Here is a 22,457-nt window from a genome sequence, read left to right as displayed (position 1 = left end):
GATATTCTTCTCACATTGAACAAATTCTATTTTGACTCCATTGACTTCCTCCAAATTAAAGGTGTTGCTATGGGAACCCACATGTGTCCCAGCTATGCCTGCCTTTTCCTGGGATATGTGGAACATTCTTTGTTCCAGTCATACTCAGGTGCCCTCCCTCACCTCTTTTTCATTCACTTTGCTTACAATTTCCACCCTTCCCTCACCTTCACTTGGTCCATCTCCAACTCGTCTCTTCCCTTCCTCGACTTCTCTGCCTCCATTTCTGGGAATAGGATGTCGACAAATATCCACTATAAGCCCACTGACTCTCTCAGCTACCTGGACTATACTTCCTCCCACCCCGCTTCCTGTAAGGACTCGACCTCATTCTCCCAGTTCCTCCCACTCCGTTGCATCTGTTCTGACAATGCCACCTTCCATACTCGTGCTTCCGATATGTCTTTATCTTTCCTCAACCGAAGATTCCACTTTACCATGGTTGGCACGGCCCTTGACCATGTCCATTCCATTTCCCACACTTCTGATCTCACCCCTTCCCCTCCCTCCTAGAACCACGATAGGATTCTCCTTGTCCTCACCTTTCACCCCACCAGCCTACACATTCAACAGATCATCCTCATCCATTTCTTCCACCTCCATCGTGATCCCACCACCAAACACATTTTCCCCTCCCTTTTCAGCATTCCGAAGGGACCACTCGCTCCACGACACCCTGGTCCACTGCTCAATCACACAGAACAGCCCCTCCCCTCCCCATGACACCTTCCTGTGCAAGCGCAGGAGATACAACACCTGCAATTTTACCAACCTCATTTCCCACTGACCAGGGCACCAAACACTCGTTCCGGGTGCAACAGCGATTTATTTGTACTTCTTGCAATTTAGTATACTGTATTCGCTGCTCACGATGCGGTCTTCTCTACACTGGGGAGACCAAATGCAGATTGGGTGACTACTTTGCAGAACACCTCCGTTCAGTCCGTAAGAGTGACCCCGAGCTTCTGGTCGCCTGTCACTTTAATTCTCCACTCCATTCCCACTCTGACCTCGCTGGACTCGGGCTCTTACACTGTTTCAACGAAGCTGAGCGTAAGCTCGAGGAACAGCACCTCATCTTTCGATTAGGCACTTTACAGTCTTCTGGACTCAACATCGTGTTCAATATTTTCAGACCATAACCTCTGCCCCTATTATTTTTCTCTTGGCTTTTGCCTCTCACATGGCAGCTGTTGATGATTCTGCCATTGCCATTTAAACCAAATCTAGACTCACTTTTGTTTCTAACTTGTCCCATTACCATCTCCTTTCGCCTTCTACCACCATCCCTTTTGTCATTTAATCTCTCCTGCCTTCCATCCTATCACAGACCTTCCCTTTTGTTCTTTTCTCCCCTCCTCCCTTTCCCTGCCTCTGCACTTCCTTAATAATCTCTCTTCTTTAACTTGTTTCAGTTCTGACAAAGGGTCATTGACCTGAAACGTTAATTCTGTTTCTCGCTCCACGATGCTGCCTTACCTGATGAGTGTTTCCAGCATTCTCTGTTTTTATTTCTGATTTCCAGTACCGGGTCATTCTGCGTCTGTTAAAAATGGATGTGCTCTCAGTCCCGGATCATTCTGTGTCTGTTTAAAAGGGATGTGCTTTCATTCCCGGATCCTTATGCATATGTTTAAAAGGGATGTGCTGTCAGTCCCGGATCCTTATGCATATGTTTAAAAGGGATGTGCTGTCAGTCCTGGATCATTTTGAGTCTGTTTAAGCTGGGAGTGCTCACAGTCCCGGATCACTCTGTGTCTGTTTAAAAGGGATGCTCAAAGTCCCGGATCATTCTGTGTCTGTTTAAACCGGGAGTTCTCACAGTCCCGGATCATTCTGTGTCTGATTAAACTGGGAGTGCTCACAGTCCCGGATCATTCTGTGCCTGCTTAAACCGGGAGTGCTCACAGTCCTGGATCATTCTATGTCTGTTTAAACTGGGAGTGCTCACAGTCCTGGATCACTCTGTGTCTGTTTAAACCGGGAGTTCTCAAAGTCCCGGATCACTCTGTGTCTGTTTAACCCGGGAGTACTCACAGTCCCGGATGATTCTGTGTCTGTTTAAATCGGGAGCGCTCACAGTCCCGGATCATTCTGTGTCTGTTTAAAGCGGGATGGTCACAGTTCCAGATCATTCTGTGTCTGTTTAACCGGGAGTGCTCCCAGTTCTGGATCATTCTGTGTCTGTTTAAACCGGGAGTGCTCACAGTCCTGGATCATTCTGTGTCTGATTAAACCGGGAGTGCTCACAGTCCTTGATCATTCTGTGTCTGTTTAAACTGGGTGTGCTCACAGTCCCGGATCATTCTGTGCGTTAGTCTTTTTAAAAAGAGTGCGTTTTCAGCTGGGATGCCCGAGTTGTTAAGGTGTTGTGTTCAAAGATCCATTAGTTTTCTCTGCGCAGGTGAGATCCCAGCTCGCAGCGCCCCTGTTCATTAATTGGAAATGTGATCATCTTTTCCTAAATCCACATCCCAGTAACAGTAGAAGATCAAGGGGCAAAATGGAGGGAGGAACTTAACACAATCACTATCAGTAGAGAAAAAGTGTTAGACAAACTTTTGGGTCTAAAGGCTGACAAGTCCCCTGGACCTGATGGCCTGCATCCTAGGGTCTTAAAATACGTGACTGCAGAGATAGTGAATGCATTGGTTGTTATCTTCCAAAATTCCCTGGATTCTGGAGAGGTTCCAGCGGGTTTGAAAACCGCAAATATAACTCCCTTATTCAAAAAAGAAGGGAGACAGAATGCAGGAAACTATAGACCAGTTAGCCTAACATCTGCAATGGGCAAAATGCTCGAATCCATTATTAAGGAAGTAGTAGCAGGACATTTGGAAAATCATAATACAATCAAACAGGTGTTTTATGAAAGGGAAATCATGTTTGATAAATCTATTAGAGTTCTTTGAGGAGGTAACGAGCAGGGTGGATAAAAGGGAACCAGTAGATGTTGTGTATTTGGATTTCCAAAAGGCATTCGACAAGGTGCTACATAAAAGGTTACTGCATAAGATAAGAGCACGTGGTGTTGGGGTAATATATTAGATAGGATAGAGGATTGGCTAACTAACAGAAAACAGAGAGTCGGGATAAATGGGTCATTTTCAGGATGGCAATTTGTAACTAGTGGCGTACCACAGGGATCAGTACTGAGGCCTCAACTATTTTCAATCTATATTAATGACTTGGATGCAGGAAGCGAGTGTATTGTAGCCAATTTTGCGGATGATACAAAGCAAGTTGTGAGGAGAACATAATGAGTCTGCAAAGGGATATAGATAGGTTAAGTGAGTGGGCAAGAATTTGGCAGATGGAATATAATGTGGGAAAATGTGAAGTTATCCACTTTGGTAGGAAGAATAGAAAAGAAAAATATTATTTAAATGGAGAAAGACTACAGAATGCGGTGGTACAGAGGGATTTGGTTGTCCTCGTACATGAAACACAAAAAGTTAACATGCAGGTGAAGCAAGTAATTAGGAAGGCAAATGGAATGTTGGCCTTTTTTCAAGGGGGATTGAGCATAAAAGTAGGGAAGTCTTGCTACAAATGTATATGGCGCTGGTGAGAACACACCTAGAGAGCTGTGAACAGTTTTGGTCCCCTTATTTAAGGAGGGATACACTTGCATTGGAGTCAGTTAAGAGAAGGTTCACTGGGTTGATTCCTGGGATGGAAGGGTTGTCTTATGAGTATGAGTAAAGTTTGAGCAGGCTGGGCATATACTCATTGGAGTTTAGAAGAATGAGAGGAGATCTTATTGAAACATATAAGGTTCTGAGGCGGTTGGACAGGGTAAATTTAGAGAGAATGTTTCCCTTCATCAGGGAATCTAGAACGAGGGGGCCTAGTCTCAGCATAAGGGGTGGCCCATTTAAGACGGAGATGAGGAGGAATTTCTTCTCTTAGAGGATCGTGAATCTTTGCAATTCTTTACCCCAAAGAGCTGTGGAAGCTGAATCATTGAATATATTCAAGGCTTAGATAGACAGATTTCTGAGCAACATGGGAGTCAAGGGTTATGGGGAGCCGGCAGGAAAGTGGAGTTGAGGCCAAATATCGGATCAGCCATGATCTTAGGAAATGGCGGAGCAGGCTCGAGGGGCCGAATGGCCTGCTCCTATTTCTTATGCTCTTATGAGGGTAAAGGCACTTGGTCGACGGCTCGTTTATCTAGGAGTATGAATTTCGCTTTGGGATTTAAAAGTTGAAATGCAAGAGGTCCCAGGTTCAAATCCTGGAGACGCCCCATTTATTATTACTGGTTATTCTTACAGCATATCGACACTTTCGAAATAACATTCCTTTAAATAGAAAAACGCAGATTTCGCAACGTTTTCCCCACATTGTCCGAAATTCCCGAGCTTTAAGGGAGCAGCATAAAAACCAACCAGCCAGGTAAATGAAAAGGCTTTGCGTTGAAATCAGCTCTGTGACGCAATGGAGATCTCATTGGACTTGTGAATCAAGATTCAGCATTGACAAGTTATGGGTTCGAGTCCTGTTTCAGGTCAGGGCTCGACAGGGAGATTATGCAGTAAAACTTCAACTGGTTATTGATGTCCTTCAGAAAGGGAAACTGCCGCCCTCACACTTCCTGTTACGCAAGTGACTCCAGTCACAACCCACTTTCCCTCGGAGCTGGATTGGCGAACCGCTCTTCAGAAAGAAACTCACCATCTGCTCAGGGCAACTCTTGGAAAACATCTTTAAAAGATGGTTAAACTAAAGTCAGTCTGCTGGGCGCTCAGACAGGTTTCACACTGGACACGTGCAGCCAGCTGACAGACAACGAGTTACTGAAAGTAATGACGGGCAGCACAGCACCGCCTCGCACAGCTGATCAGCCATTCTTTCAGACCGGTTCAGGAAGAGAGCTTGAAGCAGCGGCGCTGGGAGCAGGATTCGCATCTGCGCAGAACACATGACGCTCGATTTCATGTCCAACGCCTTAAACACTCGGTGATCGCAGCTGCCAGTGGCCGGTGCAACGGCTGTAGATCAGACTGGGTTGGGTAATCACAGGAGCTCTGTCAGACTGCATGTTCTTTCAGACAGGTTTCTAACTGGGCACTTGCGCGGATCTGTGCGGACATTGCCTTGTTCAAACAGAGACGTTTTGCCTGCCGTGCTAGACCCGGGTTCGATTCCAGCCAATGCAGGATCTTCACATTTTGCTTTCTGCACCCCTGAGAACGGCTGAATTGGGATAAACTTATTGGGATACATTATCGTCCTAATGAACTGTCTGAGTGGAGCAGTGCGGCGCTTTAGAAGACAGTTACAAAAGGCAAAATTGTTTCGCTCTCAAGTGCTGCGCTCTGCTCGCAATTGAATTGGACCTTGAACCCGCTCTGGACATTAATCTTACTGAAGCAGAGTGTGACCGCGGTGTGTCTGTCAGCGGATAGGTGACGAGGTTCGGGTTGCTGTGGGTCGCTTTCAATCGAGGCTGTGACACGATGCAAGGGGGAGGGTTGCTACGAGGTCTGGAATACATTGCCAGTCGGGAGCGGGACAAATCGAAAGGAACCAAAAACAGAAAACCCAGTCAGTAGATTTGAGGATCTGTCGATCCGCTTTGGGAAAGTGAATCAGAGCAGAATGAAGGACGAACTGTCCGACTGCCCAGAAGCGATCAAGGCACAGCTCGGTCGGCGCGTTCCCCTGGTTTACGACGCTGGAACATTCCTCACACAAAAATTATTCAACCCAGTGAAAAAAATTCTAACAGCCGATAATTTATTCCACCGATTGAAGGAATGGCGAACATGGTTACCGAGTGATGGTGGAAAGTTTATTAACTTTGTTCCATTCTATCGAATTTTAATGAACTTTGACCTTTTCTCATTTTATAGACTGTATTTGAAGGGTCTCGGTAAAAATGTTCAGTGTTTCTGACAGCGGGGTGTGGGTGAGCAGCTGGTGCGTGTAACAGACTCAGGGCCGGATGCAGGAAGCTCTCTGACAGTCTCTCTCTCTCTCTCTCTCTGATGGGGAGATTTAATTGACAGCTGGAGGCTGTTGGTGGTTTGATTAATGCAGGAAGTTCCCCCTAAACCCTGTTATGATTGACAGCTGCAATCCACTTGTATCTCCAGGACAGAAACATGAACAAAAGTTAATCAGTCCCGCATCATTCTGGAGTGACGAAGGGTCATCGACCTGAAACGTTAACTCTGTTTCTTTCTCCATGGACACTGCCTGGACTGCTGAGTTTTTCCAGCGTTTTCTGTTGTTATTTCGGATTTCAGCCGCAGTATTTTGCTGCTGCAGTTGACGAACAATGACTATCCCTGTATAGAGTAATGTGAAACCCTAGCATGTCATCGGCTCTGTAGCGCAATGGATAGCGCATTGGACTTCTAGTTAATGATTTCTGGGAAAGTCATTCAAAGGTTGTGGGTTCGAGTCCCACCAGAGTCGTTATTTAATCAGATTCCGGTGGTGAAATTTTGCAGCAAAGCCACAACTGGTTCATTGAAGCCCGTCAGAGAATGGGAATGGCCAATGAGATCGCCTGAATTGTGATTGAAGAACAGGCCAGCTTCAATCTGCGCACCTACTTGAAATATTTTATTCATTCCATTATACTTTTCTGAATTACGTTCCCTGCCGCCTCAGTCATTATTTCTTTCTTTACCATTTTCTGCTGGTGTTACAGGTTAGATCAGCAGTGGCCGTTCAAGGAAGCCTGCGAAATCTATCAGGGAAAAGAGAGAAAAAAGAAATAGTTAGGAAGAGATAGAGAGATACATGCAAAGAAAATGACGGGTTTATGGTTCAAGTCCTGCGACTGTGCGGAGTTTCAGGTGGAGCTTGGGGGAGATTCCTCCCGTCTCCTGAAATCCACGAACTATTCCAAGACTTGAGCACAAAAATCGAGGCTGACAGTTCAGTGCAATACTGAGGGAGCGCTGCACTATCGGAGTTGCCGTCTTTTGGATGAGATGAAAAACCGAGGCCCTGTCTGGCCTCTCAGGTGGACAGGAAACACTATTTCGACAAAGAGCAAGGTAATTATCCCCGGTGTCCTGGCTAATGTTTATCCCTCAGTCAACATCATTAAACAGGATATCTGTTCATGTCTGTTTGTAGGATCTTGCTGTGCGCAAATTGGTTGCCGCGTTTCCTTCATTACAACAGTGACTACACTTCAAAAGTATTTCATTGGCCGTAAAGCGGTTTTGGGACATCCTACATAAATGCAAGACCTTTTTCTTTTTATCTTCGATACCCGGAACCAATAGGCTTAGAAGTCAAGCAGTGAAACTGTATTTGCAGAAAGGGTTGTGAGACTGTGGAATGCACTGGCCCAGAGCAGCAGATTTCAAACAGGGTATGAAAACCTGCAGCGTGTGGGAGGAAGGGGAGAGAGAGGCAAGAGAGCCACATGTAAGTTCACATTGGAAACCACTGGCCCTGAATCAGCTTTAAATCCCCCACTGTATTTGAACACGTTTATTGTCATATTGATATATTGAAGCATTTGAGCAATACAGGAGATTTAACGCTGCCTCTGGTTAGATATATTTATGCCAACCGCTGTGTTTAGGCTCTACCCTGAATGTTTATCTCTAACCTAGAATCAGTTTATAATCTGGAGACAAGTTTTCAGCAGCCGGTGAACAGGGAGCAGATGCGGAGGTTGATTCTTGCCACGACAGCTTCCCGTGCAAGAGCAGGAGATGTAGCACCTGCCCTTTGACCTCCTCCCTTCCCACCGTCCAGGGCCTGAAACACTCGCTCCAGCTGAAACAGCGAAGTCCTTGTACTTCTTTCAATGTAGTAAACTGTATTCGCTGCTCACACCGTGGGTCTCCTCTACATTCGGGTGACCAATCGCAGATTGGGTGATCACTTTTTGGAACACCTTCATCCAGACCACAAGCGTGACTCTGAGCTTCTGTCCTCGGCCTCCTACACTTTTCTAATAAAGCTCAATGGAAGCTCGAGGAACAGCACCTCATCTTTTCATCCGGACTCAATTTCAGCTCATCAATTTCAGTTCATCAATTTCAGTTCATCAATTTCAGTTCATATCCACTGTTCCCATTTTGTGGACAGCAGCTGTTGGTAATGACTCTGCTGTTGCCATTTACACCTCCTCTGGATCCATCTTTTGTTTCTTTGCTTCTCCCAATACCACCCCTATAGCCTTGCACCATCACCACTTTTGTCATTTAATCTTTCCTGCCTTCCAGCCTATCACAGTCCTTCCCCTTGTTCTTTCCTCCGCTCCCCCTTTGCCTGCCATTTTATTTGCTTAAAACCGGTTACATTTCTAACTTGTTCCAGTTCTGATGAAAGCTCATCGATCTGCAATGATAACTCTGTGTCTCTCTCCACAGATGCTGCCTGTCCTGCTGAGTGTTTCCAACATTTTCTACTTTTGTTGCAATATTCCTGCTGTTTATATTCATTATCCTGCAGCGTACTCGTACTGTTCTCAACATCTTCTATTACAGTTAAATATCAGAGGTGTAACATTATTTTAATGACTGATGCGATTCTTTTAGACATGTGGTCACACGACAAACTGAATATCACAAAACCAGCGCAATAATGATTGCGGAGGTGAAACACATGGTGCAGGGTCAGTGATTGGAGAATTTGCAGTCATGCAGATCTAAATGTATCGACTGGATTCTTGCACCAATGACTATTGGTACGAATGGGACATGTGACCCCCATCTCTGGTGGGTCTGTCCTGCCGGTGGGACAGGACATACCCAGGGATGGTGATGGAGAAGTCTGGGACGTTGGCTGAAAGGTGTGATTCTTTGAGAAGGGCTCCTTGAGTATGCCTATGTCAGGTTGTTACTTGACTACTCTGTGGGGCAGCTCTCACAAGCAAGTGAGCAGGACTTGGCCGGGTCATTTGGGTAAGGTTTTAGACCACACCTAGAGCACTGTGAGCAGTTCTGAGATACCACACTTCAGTAACCATATGTAGGATAGGGTGTACCTGTAGGTTTTAGTAAACATTATTAAGAAGTTTAATATGTGAAGTTGAATGTTAAAAGCCTACATGCCTGTATAACATGACGACTGGCTGAGAGAAAAGCAGGATGGGAAATTATGCCAACCTGACTGAAACTGCTGTGTTTTCAATTACTGAAGTAACGGAATGTAGTGCTAAGTTTATGGAGGCTGGTGGGGAAGAGGATTTCAGTAATATTATGCTTAAACAAACAAGAACTAGAGAAAGAGATAGAAGTTGATGATATCCTTCATTGGTACAGCTATAGGATGGACAGACTGTTTAGAAAACATTTTAAGAAATGTTCTGTGAAAAGTGAAGGGTACTTTTTTGTGCACAGAAAGAGACCTAGTGGGATTAACAAGGTCATACGATGGCAAACGAGGGAAGCAATACTTTTATCAGGTGTCAGAGGGTTAATTACTACCCCGTAGGCAAAACGAGATGAAAAAGGGTATAAAGATACAGGTTTTCAACACAGAAAGTAGCGCACACCGCGTAATTGGAGATTGGTAGCAGCTTCATTCAACAGAACACAGCAAGAACCCAAAGAAGCACGCTTCAGTCAACAGAATACAGCAAGATACATCAGGAGACTGCGCCACAGTCACTCGGAAGGAACACCAGGGTTCAACGAACAGACTGTGACTGTCATCTTGTTAAGTATTACTTCTTTCTACTGGAAGTTTAATGCTTAATAATCCTGTTTTATTATACACAATGGCCCTGAAATTAGGATTGGGGGCTTGCCGCGTGTGCAAGCCCCCGATCTGCACTCACCCTGAGCACCGACATCTGAAGCCCAGGCCTGCTTGCATTTCCTGTCACAGGCCCGGTTCAGCTGTCGGCACGATGTGATTACCTGGTCCAGCGGCGTAGTTAGTGCGATGTGCCGGCTGGGATCAGGTGAGCACCGTGCAGCCAATCAGGGGAGGGGAAACTCATTCATGAGTTTGACAGGAAGAGCTGTCAAACTCATGAAAAGTATGGGCTGCCAAAACACTACTTTAACTTTAAATAAAATTTTAAAAAACATCCCACTGATTATAATAACTATAAATAAGTTTTTAAAAATGTTTTAAACAATTAATCAATTTTTTGAAAAAAATAAATTTTTTAAAAATAGGGTCTGAAACTGAACTTACCATCCTGTAAATCCTTTAAAAATAACAAACCTGTGGAAAAAAAATTCTACATTGTACTAAAAGACCACTTAGCTGAAAAACTAAATACTTACGTTTTGTTTTTCCAGGCGTAAAGACCGGAGGCCTTTACACGCGCGCAATTCTGAAAAAAAAAAGGAATTTTACTGCGCACGCACTGCCTGTGCAGTCGCGCGCGTTCTGCCTCTGAACCCCTTCGTTCAGAGGACAGGAAATGCCGGTTTTCCCCGCATGCGCTGTGCATGCTGAAAACCGGCATTTCCTCCAGCCAGACGCGTGAGTACCCCGGCCGTACTCACGCGTTTGGAACGGAATTACTGGGCCTTTATACCTGTACCCAGAGTGGTTTGTGCAGTCACGGACAAATTATTATAAGAGCTTTTGAAAGCTACACATATATTGGCCTTGGAGGGAGCGCAGTGTTGGTTTACCAGAATGAAAACCGGACTGCAAGGGTTAATTTAGGAGGAGAGATTACATGAATTACGGTTGTATTCCAGATAATTTAACGGTTAAGGCTAGATTTGATCGAAGTTTTCAAGATATTAAGGGGAACAGAGAGTATAGATAGAGAGAAACTATTTCCACTGCTTGGGCAGTCTAGGACTAGGGGGTATATTCTAAAAATTAGAGCCAGGTCTTTCAGGAGTGAAATTAGGAAACACTTCTACACACAATGGGTGGGAGAAGTTTGGAACTCTCTTCCACAAACGACAATTGATGCTGGATCAAATGTTAATTTTACATCTGAGATTGATAGATGTTTGTTCACCAATGGTATTAAGGGATATGGGCCAAAGGCGGGTATATGGAGTTAGGTCGAAGATCAGCCATGTTCCCATTGAATGGCGGAACAGGCTGGAGGGGCTAAATGGCCCACTCCTGTTCCTATGTTCATATGTTGTATAAAGTTCTGCTTAGACCATATCTGGAGCACTGCGTCCAGTTCTGGGTACCGCACCTCAGGAATTATATATTGGCCTTGGAGTGGGTGCAACGCAGATTGACCAGAATGACACCGGGGCTAAACAGGTTAGATTATCAAGAACAGTTGCACAGACTAGGCTTGTGTTCCGTTGGGTATAGAAGATAAAGATGTGATATAATTAAGATAGTTAGGTTACTGTCCGTTCCGCTCTGTAACACACTGACCTGTTACCTGTTTCCAGATATTGTCGCTCATTTTCACCATTGGATGTGCTGCAATCCGCTGACAACAGACGTTTAAACCGAGCAAGATTTCAGCCCTGGCGGTGAATGCTGCTCCTGACGGATTTCCCGGTCTCCAGGCGCTGGCGGGGATTGGAAAGCTCTTGTGTCACACTAAGTAAAGCTAGAAGTCATCAATATAAGATAGTCACTAATAAACCCAGTAGGGAGTTCAGGAGATAGTTAGTTATTCAAAGTACGTGCTACCATAAGGAATAGTTGAGGTAAATAGCATTGAAGCATTTCAGGGGGAGTTAGGTAAGTACATGAGGGAGACAGCAATAGAAGGATATGCTGAAAGTTAGATGATGTGGGCTGGGAGTAGGTTCGTGTGAAGCATAAACGCCGGCAGAGACCACTTGTGCCGAATGGCCTTTTCCTGTGCTGTACATTCGATGTCAAGTGTCTGAAAGATTCATAGATCCACACCTGCTTTAGGCTCCAGATTTTAATGCAATTATTTTCACGAAGCCTCTTAATAGCCTCGCATCCTTGTCTCTCGCCACCTCTGGCGGATGGTCAAACTCCCCGCAGAAACATTCTGCCCGAGCCGTCATCGTGGGATTCTTTCATTTTGCGGTTTTGAAACAGGACAGAGACACAAATCTGTTTCCTTCTTTGACCCTGTGATTCGCTATTCTGCGGGTATGAGAGAGAGAGAGACAGAGAGAGGGAGCGATAGGGACAAACAGAGAGACAGAGAGAGGGAAGGAGGAAAAGGGAGAGACAGAGAGAGAGGGAGAGCGAGAGGGACAGACCGGGAGAGAGATATAGACATCCTTGTCAACCTATGTAATTGTTATCCCCAGCAGTTTGTAAAGATGATCAATGGAAGGACGTGTATTTTATCGCTTTTCCCAACTTCAGAATGACCCAAAGCGCTTTACCGCCAATTGTGTTAGAACTTGGTGTTCCCGCCCTGGACTTGGGAAACTACAGCCAATTCGCAACAGCTTCTTCCTCTCTTTCCCCCCCTCTCTCTCTCAATCTCTCTCTATTTCTCTTTCTCTATTTCTCTCTCCCTCTCTCTCGCTCTCTCTCTATTCCTCTCTCTCTATTTCTCTCTCCCTCTCTCTCGCTGTCTCTGTCTGTTTGTTTCTCTCTCTTTCTCTGTCTGAATCTCTATCTCTATCAGACGGTGTCCCTCCTTCTTTATAACTGAACAGCGACATGCAATCGCAGCCTGTCCTGGGGTGAGTTACTATGGGGAATCACTGGGACCACAAGCTCCCTGTAAGGTCTCCTCCTTAGATGGGAAGCCTGGAGAGAGAGGCAGACGCGTGCAATGTTGAAGCGGTGAATAATGGCACCTTCATTCGTAGTTATTTCTAACATCTTCTGATGTTCTATTTGAGGTGCTGTGCACTCCAATGACTCGCTATCTCTGCACCTGTTTCTTCGTTTCTCCCTCTCTGTGTAACTCTCTGTCTGTTCCTCCTTCTCTGTCTCTCTCTCTGTCCTTATTTCTGCCTCGTATTCTGTTTCTCTCCCTGCTGTCTTGCTCTCTCTCTGTCACTATCTTTCTATCAGACTCAGATTCATTCCCTGTCTGTGTGCCTGTCTCTCCATCTCTGTTTCTCTATCTATCCAGCTCTGCGTGCGTGTGCAGCTGTGTTTGGATTTGTGTGTGTGGATCTCTGTACACATGAACAGGAGTAGACCATTCAGCCCCTCGAATATATTCCGCCATTCAATTCGGTCATGGCTGATCTGTATCTTAACTCCATTGTTGCCGTAACCTTTAATAACCTTGCCTAACAACAATCTATCGATCTTAGTTTTGAAATTTCTCTGCTTTTGCTTCTCACTCTGTCTATTTGAATTGCTCCGCAGGTCAGGAAGTTTTTGCAGGGAGAGGTTTTAAATGCTCAGACTGGAAGGAAGTTTAGAGTGGTGCTCCTCAGGGGTCGAAAGTAGGACCGCTGCTCTTTTTGATGAAGATGAATGAACTTGGGTATAGAGGGCATAATTTAAAATTTTGCAAATAATACGAAAGACGGTAATGTAGTAAACAGTGAAGACGATAGTAACAGACTACAGGAGGACATATTCAATCTGGTTAAATGGGCAGACACGTGACAGATGAAATTTAACGCAGAGAAGTGTGAAGCGATATATTTTGGTAGGAAGAATGAGGAGAGGCAAAATGAATTAAATGGTACAAATTTAACGTGAACAATTATTGACGTTAATCGGCTCCCTCTGGAGATCACTGGCCATGAAACTGGTCAGAAAGCTCTCCCCTGCATTTTATTAACCGGCTCTAAATGGCACAATCTGAAAGTGGACGCAAGAACAGGGAGACATGGGGTATGCGTACACAGATCTGTGAAGCGGTCAGGACACGTTTAGAAGGCTGTTAAAAAGCACGTGGTATTCTGGGCTTTATTAATAGAGTTCAAAAGCAAGGAAGTTATGCTAAAACTTTAAAAACAGTGGTCAGGCCTCATAAGGAGTATTGTCTTCAATTCTGGGCACCACGCTTTAGGAAGAAAGTCAAGGCCTTGGAGAGAGTGCAGAATAGATTTACTAGAATGGTACCAGGGGTGAGGGACTTCATTTATGTGAAGAGACTGGAGAAGCTGGGATTTTTCTCTTTAGAGCAGAGACTGCCAAGAAGAGATGTGATAGTAATATTGAAAATTATGAACGATTTTGATAGAGTTCATCAGGAGAAAAGTTTTAAAAATGTCACATTGAAGGTGATGAAACTTCTCCAGGCACGGACGGGGGTCGCATCCATGAATCTTCGGTTTATGAGACCGACGCCTTACCACTTGGCCACCGCGCCATCAGTAGTCTTTAGTTTCGCGCCTCCTGGGTAGCGAATTCTGAATCATTTCAATTAGGTTGAAATAGCACAGCTACAAATGCACAAAAATAAAGCGGGACAGTGGAGCGGGCAACTGTTCCACCTCATTCGCATGAATACTTTCATAAAACCTTTCACAGAAACATTGAATCATACATCACAGAAGGAGGCCATTTGGCCCATCGTGCTCTTGAAAGCGCTATCCAATTAGTCCCAGCTCTTTCCCAACATACCCTGCAAACATTTCCTCTTCAAGCATTTATACATTTCCCTTTTCAAAATAACTATTGAATCTGCTTCCACCACCCTTTCAGGCAGAGCATTACAGATCATAACAACTCGCAACGTAAAACAATATCTCCCCATCTCCCCTCTGGTTCTTTTGCCAATGAGGAAATTGTGAGGGTGTCGGTTAGTTCCTTCAGTAACACCTAGAATGCACCTTCACTGGTTGGTTTCCCTTTGTTAATTGGTACTTGTTTCTCCTGTTTATTACTTAACTGCCTTTCATCTGGTTTATTGGTTTCACCTGTTTTTGCTTGTATTTAAGTTCTGTGGTTTCTTCCCTCTGTGCTCAGTCCTGACAAGGGAGTCAGTCTTGACAAGTTGCTCTGTCTTGACTAGGTGCTCAGTCTCGACAAGCCTGTTGCCCTGTGGTAGCTTGCCTTGACAAGCCGGCTGACTTAGTAGTTGCTTGTCTTGAGCGCCTATGTCTATAACTGTTTATCTGTGTTATGTTTTGCTTGTATTTGTGATCTGTGGTTTTTCCCTTTGTTCTCGGTCTTGACAAGGTGCTGACAAGTTGCTCAGTCTTGATAAGGTGCTCAGTTTTGGACAAGCCGGTTGCCCTGTGGTAGCTTGTCTTGAGCTCAGTTTGGACAAGCCAGTTGCCTCATGGTAGCTTGTGTTGAGTTCCTATCTTGACTAGCCATTTACCTATGTCTTAGTTTGTCTTGAGCTCCTATGTTTTGTAACTGTTTACCTGCGTGATTCTAGTAAAGTACTGTTACTTAAGACTGCATATCTGCTTCTCGCCTTGTCTGTCTGCACTTGGGTCCAGAACCAGCCTCGCCCGGACAGCACGGCCCCATGTCTACATGGCCCCGTGACAGCAGCCCTGACAGAAATATTGGATAGGCGGAGTTGATTTTTTGGAACGGAGGGGGCTGATGGGAGACTTCATTGAGGGTATAAAGTTATGAGGGGCCGAGATAGAGTGGATAGGAAGGAACTATTTCTCATAGCAGAAGGATCAATAACCAGGGGCATGGATTAAAGTAATTGGTAGAAGCATAATCTGTGGAACCATGATCGTATAGTGGTCAGTACTCTGCGTTGTGTTTGCAGCAACCTCGGTTGGAATCCGAGTCATGGCACAACTTGCTTTACATCTTCTGTCCCTTACGGCACCTGCTAATAAAACTCAGAGAATCATCATTATTTATTAAAAGGAGAAATCTGTCTTGTTTGTGGTGAAACCTATTTATTCCTTCAAAACCCCACACTCTCATATACCTGCGCTTTATTCTCCATAATTCACACTCGCCTCTTCCAGCTGTTTCTTCCTTCCACAACCATTAGCCCTTCTTCACTTTCCTCCTTTCATTTCATTGTCACTTTCCTGTGGTTTTCCCATAATCTGACATTCACTTTTACCAACTTAGTGTCAGCTGTGGCTCAGTGGGAAGCACACTGGCCTCTGAGGCAGGAGGCCGTGGGTTCAGATTCATCCTACAGGGACTAGAGTATATTAATCCAGGCTGCCCCTCCCGTGCAGTACTGAGCGAGTGCTGCACTGTCGGAGGTGCCGTATTTTGGATGTGACGTTAAATCGAGGCCCCACCTGCTCTCTCAGGTGGATGTAAAAGATCCCATGGCACTATTTCGAAGTAAGAGCAGCGGAGTTATTCCCGGTGTCCTGTCCAATATTTATCCCTCAATCAACATAACAAAAACAGATTATCTGGTCATTATCACAATGCTGTTTGTGGGAGCTTGCTGTGCTCAATATGGCTGCGGCGTTTCCCACATTGCAACAGTGACTACACTCCAAAAGTACTTCATTGGCTGTAAAGCACTTTGAGACGTCCGGTGGTCGTGAAAGGCGCTATATAAATGTAAGTCTTTCCTTTACTTACGACGTTAAATTTTCTCTGCTGCCACCGCTGTTCCTGAGGGCGCATGTCCCATTCGCACCAATGCACATTAGTACCTTGAAACTAGTCGACACATTTAAATCTGTGGGACTGCTCGACAGACAAGCACTGCGAAAGCGGGGCCTTTGTTAACAGGGAAATCGACAGGGACCCGATTGTTCACGAAATTTCATTGGGGAATCTTGTGATAGAGTGCCTGTTAACTGAAGAACTGGGTTTTTTTCATGCTGGTTGGCGCTTTTCCCAAAACTGTTGAGGTGCATGTGTGACGGGCAGCGCTACCTCGCTGCGATCGAGGGGTTAAGTGTGAAATATTGGCCCGCTGGTGTGGTGCGGTGCAATAAGATCGAAAGCGTTCCGCCTTAATCTTAACAGGCCTGTTGAAGTGTGCGATTTAAACAAATAAAGGGTAAGTGAAAAGAGCGCTAGTGGGTGAAAGCAGCGATTACAGGAGGTTGGCCATAATTGAAAGGTCTTTGAATGCCCGTGGCACGGGACGCTGTGTTCTTTATGAAGTGCGGGAGCAGAATAAAGTTAAACAGAAATAAAATGTACAGACTTGGTGCCAATCAGAAAACTGCGCTGGTCTAAGGTCGATAAAAAGTTTGAAATTAAATTCATTTTCAAAGGATAAAGTTAAAACTTTTTTTCCAGCTTTTCCCGTTAATCTTTCAAGTGGTGTAAAGCCCGTGTAGATTGGAGTTCGCGCTCAGCTCCTCCCATCGATGCGAAAATGAAACAGGAGGAGGCGAGGATTGCCCCGAACAGCAGAGCTGGGCACTGACTCTGTTTATATTGCTGCAGGAGATGTTCTCTTCCTCTAAAGATTCCCCTCACCATTAAAACGCTTGTTATATCTCACAGCCTTTAAATGGACGGTTTTATAACATGTTGGAGAGCTTTCAATCAAACAGCTTTTAATAACTCTGCAAAAAGACGAGGTTAGGACTGGAACTGATAAGATATCGATCATAGAGTTAACATCAGAATCAGGCTCATTGTCCAGTGAGGCAGGAAACTGCGAACAAGTTGGAAGGGAATGTAAGATTGAGGGACGGAAGGGAGGAAGGAGATCTCGATTCGATCTTCATTCCATTGCAGCTGGGTGGAATATTAGTTTGAGAAAGTGGGAGAATTTTTACCAAACAGGGAGAGAAAAGATTGTCTAACTTGGGGACTGTAACATTTCCAGGCCACGTATCTCCCAACCAGATTAGCAATCCCTCGCCTTAACCTCTCACTAACCTCGATCTACCTTTATTATCCAAAAGGAATCATCCAAAAATCCCTTATATTTCAGTATTTCTGTTTCCAACCGGTAGAAACAACCTTTAATAAAGTCCCTTTACCGCATGTCCTGTCCGTGCTTCCAGGTTGACAATGTGGAAAATGTGGAGCAGGCTTCTGGAAACAAACGGATTCACATATTTTACCTCACAGTTTCGGCACATCTGTGACTGAATTCCCGTTTTTATTCATAAAATTGCCGTTTTCTTGCGATATACTGAAGACAGGTCTGCACTGATTTTCTGGCAGTTGTTATTTGAAGACTTGTGGAATGTCTCCAGGCCGAGGAAACTGGTTCTATTAAAAAGTCTCTCATTAATTGATATAAATTCCCTAAGCGAGAATCACAGCCCTAGACCAAAGAGCCGCTGACCCTGCTCTGAGTGTTTAATCTCGGCAATGACGAGTTCACTGATTTGGAGATATGTAATTTGCTACGAATTCATAAAATTGAAAAGAGCCGCAGCGACCATCATTACAATAAACTAAACCCTCCGATATTTTAGAGGAGTGTAAGATGTTGAGAACAGTATCGAAAATTGTGCAGGATAATGAAAATAAACAGCAGGGATATTGTGTTCTGCTCCCACATGACACAGATCAGCCTCAACCTCTGCTCCCTGCCCGCCGGCTGCTGAGACCTTGCCTCTAGATTATAAGCAGATTCTAGGTTGGAGATAAGTATTCAGGGTAGAGCCTAAACACAGCGGGTGGGTCCAAATATATAAAGCAGTTATTTTAGACCAGCGACCTCGTTACAAATTATATATTGCTCAAAGGCATCAATGTATGAACATGACATTAAATGTGTTTAAATATAGTGGAGGGATTTAAAGCAGATTCGGGGCCAGTGGCTTCCAACGTGATCTTACCTGTATCTCTCTTGCCTCTCTCTCCCCTTCCTCCAACAACCTGCCGGTGTTTATACCTTGTTTTAAAACTGCTGCTCTGGGCCAGTGCATTCCACAGTCTCACAACCCTTTCTACAAATACCCTTTCACTGCTTGACTTCTCTGTTTGTTAGTTATGAATCACCTTGAGGTGCAATGGTGGCGTTTGTGACGTCAAATTAAAAGGCGGCCGATTGGAAGCACGTTGGGGTCAACGTTTCTTTTTGCACAGAATTGAACCTAATCATTCAAGATGGAATATTGTATTTGCTGCATCACAACAAACAAAATCTTGTTATGAATGTTAGCTCATTAGTTCCCCAGTGTCAGAGGAAGAATTTTCTGATCCCCTCATTTATTTAATGTAAGACACAAACACAGGTATTCATTAAAAATCAACTCACAGATTGACACTGAGATAAACGCAGTGAGAGATACAGACAGCATCGGGACACAAGGCGGACAAGAGAGATGGTTAAATGCAAAACGGCCTCAGATTCCAGCAGTCAGTGACCGGCAGCTGATAGATATCAGTGAGTGGAGACGAGCGACGAGGCCTAATTTGGCTCCGTGGCTTAGCTGGTCAAAGCGCCTGTCTAGTAAACAGGAGATCCTGGGTTTGACTCCCAGCGGGGCCTTTTTCTTCTTCTTTATCACTCTCCAGGGGTGAGTTTATTCTCGTGTGAAAGGGCTACAATCCTCTTAAATGTGACTGCGGCTGCATCAGTTCCCACCCTGGATAAAGGCTCCAGTCGCTATGGGACGTGGGTCGAATTCCACCGCTGTCATAATTTCTGGCAGTGCTGATTTTGGCCTTCCCCAAAAATCCATCTTTTCTAAGCAGTGCCGTGCATTACTTTGCTGTGGAAAGAGCAGAAGAACAGCAGTTGTTGTGTGGCGCCGTGATCATATCGTGGTCAGTACTCTGTGTTGTACCCGCAGCAACCTCGTTTGGAATCCAAGTCACGGTATAACTCGCTTTATATATTATGTTCTCTGTGGCACCTGCTGATAGAACGCAACAAGAAATCAATCATTACCACATGAAACAAATATTATTTGTTGGCGGTGAAAACCTATTTACTCCTTCAAAACCCCGCGCTCTCACATGCCTGAGTTTGATGCTCCATATTTCAAACCCACCTCTTCTCCCAGCTTTCTTTTCCTTCCACAATCAATAGCCCTCCTTTTCTTTCCTCCTTCTATTTGTTTACCACTTTCCTGAGGTATTACCTTAACCTAACATTCACTTTCAACTACTTAACTTCAGCAAACTTAAGTTTGCTCTGCGACAGTCGTTGTTCCTGGGGGGACATGTCCCATTTGCACCAATCTCAATTGTTGCTTTGAAACCAGTCGATACATTCAAACCTGCAGAACCGCTCGACAGACAGGCATTGCGAAAGCAGGGCCGGCCTTCAGAAGCAAAATAGCCGGATTGCACACGGAATTTCCTTGGCCTAATGGATAAAGCGTCTGATTTCGCTGCTAATCATAATCGGGATTGTTGTCAGTCACGGATCATTCTGTGCCTATTTAAAATGGGTGAGCTCACAGTCCCGGATCATTCTGTGTGTTAGTCTTTTTTAAGGGAATGCGATTTCAGCTGCGATGACCGTGTCCGTTCTATCTCCCACACTTCTGCCCTCACCCCTGACCCTCCCTCCCGGAACCATGATAGGGTTCCCCTTGTCCTCACCTTTCACCCCACCAGCCTCCACATTTAACGGATCATCCTCCGCCATTTCCGCTACCTCCAAAATGATCCCACCACCAAATGCATCTTCCCCTCCCCTCCCCTTTCAGCATTCCGTAGGGACTGCTCCCTCCGAGACACCCTAGTCCACTCCTCTATCACCCCCAACAGACCTTCCCCTTTGCCTGGCACCTTCCCGTGCAAGCGCAGGAGATGTAACACCTGCCCCTATACCTACCCCCTTCCCACTGTCCAGGGCCCCAAACACCCTTTCCAGGTGAAACAGCGATTTACTTGTACTTCTTGCAATCTAGTATACTGTATTCGCTGCTCATGATGCGGTCTCCTCTACATTGGGGAGACCAAACGCAGATTGGGTGACCGCTTTGCAGAACATCTCCATTCAGTCCGTAAGGGTGACCCCGTGCTTCCGGTCGCCTGTCATTTTAATTCACCGCTCCATTCCCACTCGGACCTCACCGTCCTTGGCCTCTTGCATTGTTCCACAGAAGCTCAACGTAAACTCGAGGAACAGCACCTCATCATCCGATTAGGCACTTTGCAGCCTTCCGGATTCAATATCGAGTTCAACAATTTCAGATCATAACCTCGGCCCCTATTAACATTTTTACTTATATTTGTTTCCACACCTTTGTTTTGGGTTTTCCCTTCCCCCCCTTTCCCTTTTTTCTCTCTCCCACATGGCAGCTGTCTCTCATCCTGCCAATACACTTCACACCTAATCTGAGCCGTCTTTTGTCTCCACTGTCCTATTACCATCTCGTCTGGTTTTGAATACCTCTTAATGTCTCTTTACTCCTTTTGTTCTATCGCAGCCCTGCCTTCGATCTATTTGATTTCCTTTCCAGTTTTAAAAAAGGGTTCACCCGAAACGTCGACTCTAATTTCTCTCCACAGATGTTGCCAGGCCTGCAGAGTTTTTCCAGCATTTTCTGTTGTTATTTCGGATTTCCAGCATCTGCAGTATGTTTCTATCGTACGAGTTGTTAAGGTGTTGTGTTCGAAGTTGCATTGGGTTTCCCTGCGCAGGTGCGAACCCAGCTCGCTTAATTCGAAATATATCAATCTTTTCCTAAATCCACTCCTTTATATGAGGTGTTGCGCTGGATTTGCTCACAATCCTCCCCACAACTTCTTGACGACAGCAAACTTTTTCTTCTCTGTTCTGAATTTGACATCAAACCGATCATTTTTGACAGTCCCTCACCTGAATTAACGGACGGCCTTTTGCTTACAGAGCTGATTGTACATTTTCAACATTGTAGATCTGGGTGCACGGGCAGGACAAATGGTGAAGCGGAATTTCTTGCAGATTAGTTCTGTTTGGATATAAAATGTAGTAAACGAAACAACTGATGGCAGACGAGGTGGCCGAGTGGTTAAGGCGATGGACTGCTAATCCATTGTGCTCTGCATGCGTGGGTTCGAATCCCATCCTCGTCGTTTATGTTAAATATTTGATGTTTGACACCTTCGGTTCTTTTGACATTCACCTTTAACGTCATGTCCAAATTCACCTTTTGCTCCCAAGCCTGATTAATTTAGCTTATGTCATGTCTCAAGTTACCAATATATACTTTAAAGGGAAAACATTTGTCGGTCTATGGAGAGTGGGACTAATTAGATAGCACTCTCAGAGACAGTTTACTTCAGTACCGTCAGAATCTGAGATTCCAGTACTTAATGAGTTTCACACTTATATGTCGGCGGCTCGTTGGTCTAGGGGTATAATTATCACTTTAGGCATATCACAGCTGAATTGTGATAAATCCCAGCTTCAAATTTTGGTCGAACCCCACTAGATTTTAGTTAAAACTCAGCTTCTTACAGCCAATCGACATTGTAGAAAACATAAATACTTTACTTAAAAACATGTGATTTTGCGTCGTTTTTACCCTATCTTTCTAAATCCCAGAGCTTCACAGGAGCAACTGAAAAGAAACCAACTGAGTAAAGTTAAAGTGTCCGTCTCTGTGTTTCATTGGACGTCTGACACCCGTGTTCGATTCTGGGCAATGCAGGATCATTACATTTTGCTTTCTGCACCCATGAGCTCGCCTGAATTGGGATAAACTTACATTCAGCGTCAATCTTCTTGAAACACCTACTGCCCGGAATATTAGACAGTGCTGCTTTGTCTAGCGCTGAAACGATGTGAGAAGCTGGCTTTTGAAATGGTCCCACGGGCGCCGAATTCA

At 44.9% G+C, this 22,457-nt stretch overlaps 3 non-coding genes across 3 annotated transcripts; all 3 read left to right on the top strand.

Moving 5' to 3' along the window:
- The first annotated feature begins 6,373 nt into the window (after window positions 1-6,373).
- trnar-ucu (transfer RNA arginine (anticodon UCU)) lies at window positions 6,374-6,468 on the top strand. Its single transcript has 2 exons — window positions 6,374-6,410; window positions 6,433-6,468. It is a non-coding gene; the product is annotated as a tRNA-Arg (tRNA).
- Window positions 6,469-19,106: 12,638 nt separating this feature from the next.
- Window positions 19,107-19,180, top strand: trnat-agu (transfer RNA threonine (anticodon AGU)). Its single transcript has one exon. It is a non-coding gene; the product is annotated as a tRNA-Thr (tRNA).
- Window positions 19,181-21,620: 2,440 nt separating this feature from the next.
- trnas-gcu (transfer RNA serine (anticodon GCU)) lies at window positions 21,621-21,702 on the top strand. The gene has a single exon. It is a non-coding gene; the product is annotated as a tRNA-Ser (tRNA).
- Window positions 21,703-22,457: the final 755 nt, after the last annotated feature.

Source organism: Somniosus microcephalus, unplaced genomic scaffold (genome assembly GCF_052327205.1).
Source record: "Somniosus microcephalus isolate GS21.2 unplaced genomic scaffold, FLI_Smic_1.0 unresolved_chr1, whole genome shotgun sequence".
In the NCBI taxonomy this organism is placed as follows: domain Eukaryota; kingdom Metazoa; phylum Chordata; class Chondrichthyes; order Squaliformes; family Somniosidae; genus Somniosus; species Somniosus microcephalus.
This window is presented reverse-complemented; position numbering and strand designations above follow the sequence as displayed.